At 46.0% G+C, this 10409-nt stretch overlaps 1 long non-coding RNA gene across 1 annotated transcript; it reads right to left on the minus strand.

Annotated features, from left to right (window-relative positions):
* Positions 1-206: 206 nt before the first annotated feature.
* Positions 207-9334, minus strand: LOC139051764 (uncharacterized). Its single transcript, XR_011509536.1, has 3 exons — positions 9215-9334; positions 7975-8080; positions 207-2388 (listed from the first exon to the last, which is right to left on the minus strand). It is a non-coding gene; the product is annotated as an uncharacterized lncRNA (long non-coding RNA).
* Between the last annotated feature and the right edge of the window lie 1075 nt (positions 9335-10409).

A 10409-nucleotide genomic window follows, 5' to 3' on the forward strand; every position in this document is an offset into this window, starting at 1 on the left:
TACGGAACGCCGTACCTGGCTTTAAAGAACGCTGAAATAGAAAAGCTGAACATCATGATAAGGAAGGCAATCAAAGTCGCCCTGGGACTACCCGCCATGGCCTCTACATCACGTCTCTTTAAGATGGGCGTCCACAACACGTGGCAAGAGCTCGCCGAAGCGCTCAAGAACAGCCAGCTGGAACGACTCAAGCTCACGCCCACAGGGAGATCAGTACTCCGACACCTAAACTACAGCGAGACGTATGTCGCAGACACGGACAAGAAAGAACGAATACCGCCGGACGTTCGAGAGTGCATTTGCATCGCACGTGTCCCGCGCAACATGCATCCCATATATCACAAGAGCAGGAGACAGGCTAGCGCCAACGCCATCAAACGAAGTTTCAGGCATGACCCGAATGCCCGCTACACCGACGCGGCCAAGTATTCGCATCGAAACGCGTACGCTCTGAGCGTCGTAGACTCCCAAGGCTCCGAGCTAGCATCGGCAACCATCAAGGCACGCAACCCGGAAACGGCTGAAGAAGCGGCAATCGCTCTCGCCACCACCACATGCAGAGACGCAGCGGTTATATTCACCGACTCTCAGGCCGCCTGCAGAAACTTCTTGAGGGGCCGCATCTCGGCCGATGCACTCAAGATACTAAAAAGACGAAACACTCCGCTCCCGTACACCTGCGTAACGTGGGTACCCGGACACGAGGGCCTAGAGGGGAACGAAGTGGCCCACGCCGCTGCCCGCGAGCACGTCAGCCGGGCTCCCCTCTCCCCAGGCGCTCTCGGACCCGTGACAGAAGAGGCGGAGGCCGTATCCACCAACTATTCGGCCATATTGCAGCATTACAGGCTCGAGCGTCGAGTGTACCCTCCACCGCACCCTAAACTCGACAGAGAAGAAAGCCTAATCCTTAGACGCCTGCAAAGTAATACGTACACGCACGGAACGATAATGCATCGCCTCTACCCGACGCTCCACGGCTACCTCTGCCCACTTTGCAACGTACCCGACACTCTGGCACACTTGCTCCTGGAATGCCCGTGGCAGGAAGGCAGCGAAATGCAACCAGAAATGCACGCAAAACGAGCAATAGAAGCAAACGACCTATTCGAAACGTGGGAGGCCAAGCTAACCCTCGGGGACCTGGAAGACCAGCGACAACTCGTCGCCAGGGCCAAGAGGGCAGTCGAAGCCAGAGGGTTCCTGGACTAAGGAGCCCTCCCACCTTAGGGTGATACCCGGCCTCGCTCGGGACACTGTTTCGTTTAATAAACGTTTCTCTCTCTCTCTCTGGGCCATTAAGTTTTGCATAATACACTTGTGGTGATTAACACAGAGCCACGTTGGCCTAACCCTAGTGGCACAGGATATCCTTCAAGTTATCAGTTGGTACAGAATCATTGAGCATGCTGCTGGTGCTTTTGCCCCCGCTGAGAATACCTGTGGAATACTAACACACATTTTGTTGCTGAAGGTCCATTACAGAAATACTAAAGTGAAACAGTAAATCATTTTAGACTAATAAAACAATCTTTCAGAACTGTATTCATGAACATTGTGGCAATAAGCGGATTATTAGATGAGAAAATGAAGATTTAACTTTCATTTTTCAAGTTTTATGCAGTGCCCGCACATCAGTGTGGAGTCATACTTCAACTAAGTATATTCTTTGACACCTTTACAACAGAATTCATCAATATTGGCCAGTAGAACATTAGCTAGACCCGAACAGACACCGTCAAATTCCATATCACAGCGAGCTGGTGCAGGAACTACAAGGTGGTGGTGGCGACACCAGTTTTCGTTTTTGCAAGTTATCTGGCTTATCAAGCCAATTCTCATGGTGGGAGTTGTTTTTTCGGTGTTGTAGAAGAATGATTTAATAAAGCTCAAATAAATTTTATTTTTCGTGTCCCTTTAAAGCAAGCACTGTGCTACATGGCTTGGACAACCTGTCAGCCACAGAACCCAAGAGTGCTTTTGTTAGGCAAAATAATTTTGACAGAAACTTTCTTGAGGATATGCATCTGAAAATTTTTTTGCCTAGCAATAGTTCTTGTAAAAATTGACTAAATCCAATGCTTTCACCTGCGGCTTTGTGTAGCAAAAATCCAGAAAGCAGTGCTCAATAAATGTCAAAATCCTGTGGGCCTTTTTCGAGTAGATAATGTGGAAGACCCAGAACAAAGCGAAAAGGCAGGCCAGGCCTGCCAGCAGTGACGCTGTCACAAACAATCGCTGCGCATCCATGTGTAGCGCCTCCCTTCAACCTCTTTTGTAAAAGGAGCCTTAAGGAGGCCCCCCGCAAACAAAGCCCGAGTTGTTAGCATCCAGGCGCAGCCTCTTCAGCAGGCCCTTTTCAACATATACACCGTCGCCGATGTCTACCTGTGAAACAACAGAACAAGCACAGATTAATTTTCTACACTTTTGATCAAGGAAAGGTTAGAAAATAAGGTAAGGTTTGCAAAAACGGAAGTAGCTGCTTCCTGTTGATACGGTTTAAAGAACAAAGTACCCTTACGTATACCATACATGCGTTGTGCTGAGCTGTGTACTTTCACCTAAGACTAGAAAGTATTCGGAACTTCAATGCAAAAGAAAGACATTCATCTGCCTAGCTCTAAGCAAATGCGTTCCACCCCTTGGCACAGAATGAAATCTGGTGCTGTTCTAGCGGTTAGCACACATTGAAAGCTTCAAGCCTGATTTAGTATTAGGCCAAGGGTCAAGCTGTGCTCGATTATAGTCGGATACAACTTTAGAAAAACGGGCCTTTACTCGTCCGAGGCGGATGCACACGAGCATCCACTAATGGGTGCACACTCTGGACTGACGTCATGCGCCGGACGGCCGGTGGCCCGCCGTCGAAGATGGCCACCCGGGCTTCGAACTGGGCCAAGTCGCGTCAGCTGTGCGTGTCAATGCCTCGTCACAGTGAATTCCCAATCTGTTTGTCATTGTCTATCATGCCGGAAATATTACTGCGAGCTTACAATGCGGCATCTGTGCCGCGTGCGTTTATTCTAAGCCGTGATCCGGCGAAGAAACATTGCAGCGAGCATCGCTGATGCTGCGCTACGCTTTGTCTGAAATTAGAATGCCTCGGTGATTGCTGCACACACATCCTGCCTGTTTGTTTCATGTCTTTTTTATTTCGCTCCTGAGTGAAGTTAAGACAAGAAAAGTTTGCCAAAGTCTGGTGCCTGCTGTCAGCGGCGGGTGAGTTCGTGTACCGTGTCGCTGCATTTTTCGTTGGACGGGGTAAAGTGATGGAGCAAAACCATTCTGAGGAGAAATTAGAAAAGTGTGCGCGCGTGAAACAAACCTACGAGCGTCTCAACAGAAAATATTTGACAAAGAAGCCTCCAATGCAAAGATTTGTCGCCGTCAACTTAGCGTGAGTGATCGTTGTCAACAGTGAGATAGCCGAGCGTCTAATGGCGGTGTTCGAGCGTTGTGTATAGCACCGTCGATTGATTTCTTTCCACCAGTGCTCACCGCGCACGCAAGCTGTGGAATGCGTGCTGTGGCACAGTCACGCATAAGTTGTGTTGCCAGCGTTCCTGCTTCCATGCGTGTTTGCACTTACTCATATTTGTCCTTTTATTTTATATTAGCATTTGTTTTTGATAGTTTTCGTTCAGCAAAGTCCTTACACATTTTCATTAGCCAATCTCATTCAAAGCACTAACTCCTGTACACTGCAGGACTGGCCTCTTCCATCTCAATAAAACCTTTCTCACTGGTCTACCTCGTCTTCTCAACCTGCCTACTCGCTGCGTTTTGTGTCCTTGTTTCTTGTATTGTTGCTGCAATGTGATTAACCAACTTGCTCAAAAGATATTTTGATCGCCTATCAAAACAGAAAGGTTTAGAGATACATTTTCTTAAAAGCGTCATGTGGGTTGCACAGCAACTTTGCCTCTTACCTCTGCTCACGTTTATGCATCAGTGCATGTGGCAGCTAGCCAGAAGTGCACATGAAAGGCTGCATATTGTGAAACACCTTGCTATGCTGTTGCATTTTTCATGCATTCAGTCTTAATAAACAAACAGTTTCGCTGCCTATCACATATTATGGCGAAAATTTTCAGCACGAATAACAATGTGCAGCGGGGTGTGATTTCTGTCTGACGCTTTCGCCGTTGCAAAGACATTCTTCAGTGAATGGAGCCCAGCAAAGCAGTGCACTGAGAGCTTTTGCAACTTTCACCATTTATTACTTCACAAATGACATTGTCTGAACCTGGCCGTTGATCGACATGCCGATGGCTTGTAAATTAAATAATTGCCTCAATACAACAAATTCAACTTCACTCAGCATTTTTTAGCACAATGCTAGCAGAGCTATTCAGGGTGAATAATTGTGCTTACATTGGTGTTACTTGCCCGGTCAGATAAATAAATACAACAATGACTGCGGTATGACTGTGATTTGACGTGCAGACTGCTAATGGTGCCTTTCAAGCGTGCCCTCGACTACTGCTATTAATAGCTACCCGACTGAGTATATTGGGCCTAACTAAGCTAATGATGTTTGATAATTGTTCTTATTTGCATTACTTGCCTAGGCCAGGTAACCAAAATAAACAATGCCACCACATGAATGTGTGTTTGCATGCAAGCTGCCAACAGTGGCTGTGACTGTCGCATTGGTTGCTGCCGTTTCACCAACAGTGGTGACGGCTTGACTGGGCTTTGACGTGCAGACTGCTAAAGGTGCCTTTGAAGTGTGCCCTGACGACTGTTATTTCATCACAGGGCCCGTCATGCTCATAGGTGGCTGCCCACTAGAGTATTTTGGGCCTTCTGACATTGGCATTATTCATCTCAACAGGCTGGAAAAAACAGTAGGGGCAGCACAACTGCACGCAAAGCACAATGTGCTTTGGCGTGCAGGCTGCTAAGAGTGGCTGTCAATTTCATTCAGGTTGACTACTGCTCTTTCGTGTGAAGCTGGACAGTGGCTGCCCGAATGAGCATTTCGGGCCCCACATAGTTATTCAGAGTTAATAACTGCATTTGCATTCAGATTTCCCGGCATTTCAGCACGTTTCCATGCCAACGCTTATATTGAGCATGATCTGTGCAGGACGTTGCTTTTTCAGAATTGGGCTTCCATTAGAAGGAATATGTCATCAAATGAACCGCTTATTTATTTGAGAGGTCACGGGAGAATGCTTGGCTGCTGTGCTTGACACACAGTACACTGCTTCAGTGATGGGAGATCCATTGTTGCGTTTGCCGAGGTATGTGTGGCTGGCAGGAGGTCTGGACCTCGCTTCACGCAGAGTCAGAGACGAGGAGAGTTTTCTCTGCGAATAATTCTTTATACAATGTTTACATGTTGTCGTCGTTATCAGGACAGAGACAACAGAGCAGCTGCAAGCTGCTTAAATAACACCCCTCAGTCCAAAGATCCCCCAGACAGTCCCCAAGGACGAAACAAGGCCGTGAGAGAGAGGGTCTGGGCAGCCTCCGGGGTCCTAACGCCGCTCTCGGTGGCCGGCGCTTCCTTGAACCGCGCTGCGGCGTCAGGACGATTTGGCAGTTGGTCAGAATGGTGCGCCGGGCAAGTTTTATGGCCCGCACAGGACAAAGGGAACCAATTGCAAGGCACCGGGTCGAAACACAGCCCTCCTTTGGAAACTGTCCCAAACACAGCGGGAGTCATTTGTGGTGTGGGCGCCGCCGGAGAAAGGAGGGGAGGGTTGCAATGCTGCCGGGACAGGGAGGGGCCGAATAGCATTCCGTGGTCCGGTGGCTGCTTCCATCGTGGACGCCGTGCAGCCGCGAGGAAACTCGAGCCGTGCACGTAGTCGTGTCCGAAGCAGGCAGGCACCATGCGGGGATGAATGCTGCCTCGACGGTCGACAAACCATAGCACTGGCCTTCCGTCAGGCAAATCCCAGGGCACAAACATAACAAAATATACGCTTCGAGAACTCGTTAGTGATCTTCTCGATGGTCGGTATCTCGTTGTGGTGAAAGAAATCGTGCACACGACCTCAGCGCACATGTGTCCTACTTCGTGCTGCTTCTTTTCTCCACATTTTGTGGGCGTTTTCGTGAGGGCGTCGATAGTTTGCCACCCAAAATATATATAGCTTTAACACGGTGCTTTCGCTGACACTGAGCAAATGCCATGCAGAGTTGCTCTTTCTACTTTTGCCACTTGCAATGAAGCTAAAGAGCAGACGACGGGCAGCGTTGTGGAAGGCACGGGGTTATTTTTCTGTTGCGATCTGGCATGTGCTGTAGCACATGAGAGCTCCACTAAACCAGTCATCAAAGTCTTTATTTATACTGGGAATTGCGCGTTTCCTAAGCACGATTTTTTGAGTGGGATTATTTTAGTCGCGGAGGCAATCGGACGTCGCGCTTCATTCATCTGGACGGGGCCTCCCCTTTTTTCTAAATTTGTATCCGACTATAGTGACGCACAAGTGCTCGAGAACTATTGAACAAGACGCAATCGTTTTCGATTTACTGACTGCACTTGGGTGTAAAGCTTCTGTCTGAGAAATGAATAAACCACATTCACAAGCAGCATTTTCTTAGTTAGCACAGTCTTTAATAGGTACTGATACCTTCAATTTAGAAAGCCCTGTATATTGGGCCTCATCAAACTAATTTCATAAAAGGTTTGGCAAGGTAGAAGCATAAAATTCATTAGAAGACAGGTGAAATGAGTTATTTATTGCAATTATTACTCAAATTTAACATTTAGACCACTCATCCCAATGAGAAATTGATGCAAGCAGTTTGTACATGCCACATAAGCATTTAGATATCAAAAATATCGATTAGAGAAAACCTTTTCTAGGAGGTTCATTATTGCAAGCAGTCATGCCCTCGAGGAGAAATAACTTCTTTTTCTGTAGGCAGAAATGAGGCTCGAGTATTTTATTGACACATATATATGCCCATGCATATATGTTATCTCTGTTGTAAACCTTTTTTTCATGTATATGCAAGGTGTGTGTGTAACATCTCATTGTGCACAAAATCAAATCCATAAGAACCCGACAAGAAGCTAAACAAACAAGAGAGCAATCCCAGTGACAAGCCATGTTAAACCAACGAGGTAGCCATCTCAGTAACAAACCGTATCAAAAATTTTACTGAGATGAATTCTGACCTTTGAAACATAACATGTGTATATGAATACTATCTACATTAGAGCAATGGGCAACTTTAAGCAATGGCTACGCCAACATCAGAACGATGTGGATGAGAAAAGAGTGGCATCAAATGCTTTGGCAGAGCATGCAGCAATGACTAAACACAATAGTGACTGGATAGTGTCTAGCATAATCGGCCAGGAAAGAAATTGGAAGCCATGCCTGTACCCGGATTCCCTGGAGATGCAATCAACAGGACACACGTTTATCTGAAACCAAGGAGCCCACGCCCATCTAATGCTAAAACTTACTAAATAAATATGCACTTCCACTTTTTTTAGCCTTATTGTGAACAAGGCTTCCATATGGAAGCCAAAATGTATTGCTTTTAATGTTGTATTTGGTTGGTCTATGTCTGTCTTTGTCATGTTTCATACCGACCACACAGGCTTCTCTGAAGCTCTTGATGATACAACTTTTGTGCGAAAGCATTGCTTAAGGCACTTTTCCGTAAACCATGTCTTTAGGTGGTACAACGCATTTTTCTAGACACTCTAGAGCACATTATTCAAGGCACGAAACCTCAATTCATGGTTCTTAAAAAGGCATTTTGGCTAGATTAATATAGTCTATATGGAGTATATAAGGCATAATTACTCAAGCACCCAATTATATTTAACTCAGAGGAGGCTACTTTAGGTAAATTCATTAAACTGAGGGCACTCCACCAAAATATAAAATTCGTGATCAGCCACTAGAAATCCTGAAAATGGCAATACAGTAAAATGATTGCATATAACACAAATGTATCCTACAACTCGAAAGGCAGCACCAGTTTTGTACGCACCTTTGAGAAAGCGCACAGATCACGTGCTTTATTGTCGTGCTGTCCAGCTTCCAGCAGTGCAGCAGGTTCCTGCTCGATGCAGGGATGCCTCCAGAATCCGCATAGCCTTCAAAAGTAAGAAATGTTTAATTTATTGTGCTGTGAACCTGGGAATTTGTGATTTACCAGTGTCATGTGGAATTGCAAAGAGAGCCTCACACAGCCAGCTGCATGAATTTGCGCCTGGTTGCACAAATGTCTCTTTGTTATATCTAAGGAAGTTACACTGATATTTTGTAACAAGTGAAGTTTCAGGAAGGAACGAAAGCAGCAACAACAGGCTACCAGGACAATCAAAAACAAAATTCATATATGCAGTAAAACGTGGCGCATTGGATTAAACAAAAATATTGAGCACATGAAAAGCATTCTGAAAGCTAGATCGCGATTTTGTAGCGATGCAATTCCTTTTCGTTATTCGTTAGTGGTGGTCTGACCGCCGCCCCGGCCCGTGCTACGTACTGGAACAGCCGGCCGTTTGCGCTGGGCGACAAGAGTGGTATAGAATCGAGGGGTAAGTATCGCTACAAAATCGCAGTCCTTACTTTATTACGCACTACCGTATAACCTACGATTGCAAGAGCTGCATCCCGTTCGTAAGAATTGGTTGGTCTATGTCTTTCTTAAAGGCCGGTGTCTGAAATGTCTGGATTAAAAATAAACTTCGTTACTGTAATATCGGCCTATGTCGGGTTTGCAACATAGAAGACAAATACGCGAAGACACTCAAGAACATAAACAATACACAGGTTCTCGCGACGTGGTCCTCCAAACCAAACTGTATACATACAAAAATCTTCATACAAGCTTCTATCCGCTTAAGCGTCAAACATAGGAATCGTGTGCCAACGCGCGAAGCCCATGATACATCGACGGATACATTACACATGTACTGTACTTGCGGGAATGCATATATAACGAATAACTTCTTGCCAGAAAACTACCGAACGAACAGCAACTTTCAGTGTTTTCATAATTGTGTGCCCATTCAGGCATAGCAATCAAGGCGGGTAGCATATATTTTACAGCAGAATGCAAGTACGCTGTAACATCAGAGGAAGCCTTCGTGAAATTGCTTGCTAAATGTGCACAGCAAGACGGCCAACCTACGATCAGAAAGCGCTTTGCTCTAGCTAGATACACAACGTTCATTACGTAAATCATAAGTTCAAGAATGCGCGCAAGGGCCAAACTTGCTTACCTTTCAAAAAGACTTGGCCAACGCTCCTTCGTCTCTAAGGTACCGAGGCACCGACGTCTTTCTGGCGCAAGCACTGTAGAACTTCCGATGAACTCCAGCTCCACAAAAGCACAACCTTCAGCGTGTGTCAGCAGGAGTACCGATGCCGAGTGATCACCGGGACCCCGCACAAGAACTCTGCGTTGTTGTGTGCCTTTATATTTTTTAAGAAACTTTTAAGAATCCCAAAACCTCATAGCCTTCAACGCTTAACACGAACTGTACAGTGACTCCAAGGGAGGATGGCACCCTGTCCAGAGTAGACGAGTTCATCGCAGACGTTTGGAAGCAGCCAACGCTGCTAGATTTCTTAGCTGCCTAACTACCACGCAGCGGCTAACCCTTTCCTGTTGCCTTCGGCGCCCACCGCGAAACTCGGAAGCTGTTGGCGGATGTAAGCGTATCAAGTGCAAATTGCGCTTCGAAAATTGAATTTGCATTTGAGGACAGAGTTGCGTGAGTTGCAGCCATTCATAGTTGCAGCTGTTTCGGCTATGCTTATATACGTCATATAGAGATTTGCGCAGTTATAATAGGTTAAACAATGTAGGGGGACACGAAATAATTAATTACTGGAAAGCAAGTTTTTCAAGTCCATGTGTTAAACTACGAGCACCATGTGTCTGTAAGTAAGATATGGAAACGGTCGAAGTCAAAATTTTTCCTATGCACTATAAATATGTACGTGGCAGCTTCAACGTTTTATCATTGAAGCAGCTTTCACAAATTATTTGATTCCGTGTTCCCCAGGGAGGTGGCGAAGTGGCACAAGAACGCGGAATAAATTCGGGATGAACATGTGCTTCACGTTCTAAACAGACAGCCACGACCGGGGCTTCCCATAACCTAAAGCAACCTTTGAAAGAGAGAGAGAAAGCATGAGGCATAAAAAGAGAAAGCTAATGTTTCCAGCCATTTTAATGTGTTTTGCAGGTGCTTCAGGAAGCTCCATATTGCGTTGTCCGCGCGCTCCAAACTGGCCGCGAAGGCTTCCCTAATATCTGCTGACGATGTGATGCGGTCGTACAGACTAGGCTATGATAACGTGGATATCTTCCCACAATTGTCCTTGGTACTTCGTAGCTTGGGTCGATTAATCTTTTTTTTTCGATTAACAAATAATCATTCATCATTTGAGCCTTCAGTCGAATTATCG

The sequence above is a fragment of the Dermacentor albipictus genome, unplaced genomic scaffold (assembly GCF_038994185.2).
Source record: "Dermacentor albipictus isolate Rhodes 1998 colony unplaced genomic scaffold, USDA_Dalb.pri_finalv2 scaffold_14, whole genome shotgun sequence".
NCBI lineage: Eukaryota > Metazoa > Arthropoda > Arachnida > Ixodida > Ixodidae > Dermacentor > Dermacentor albipictus.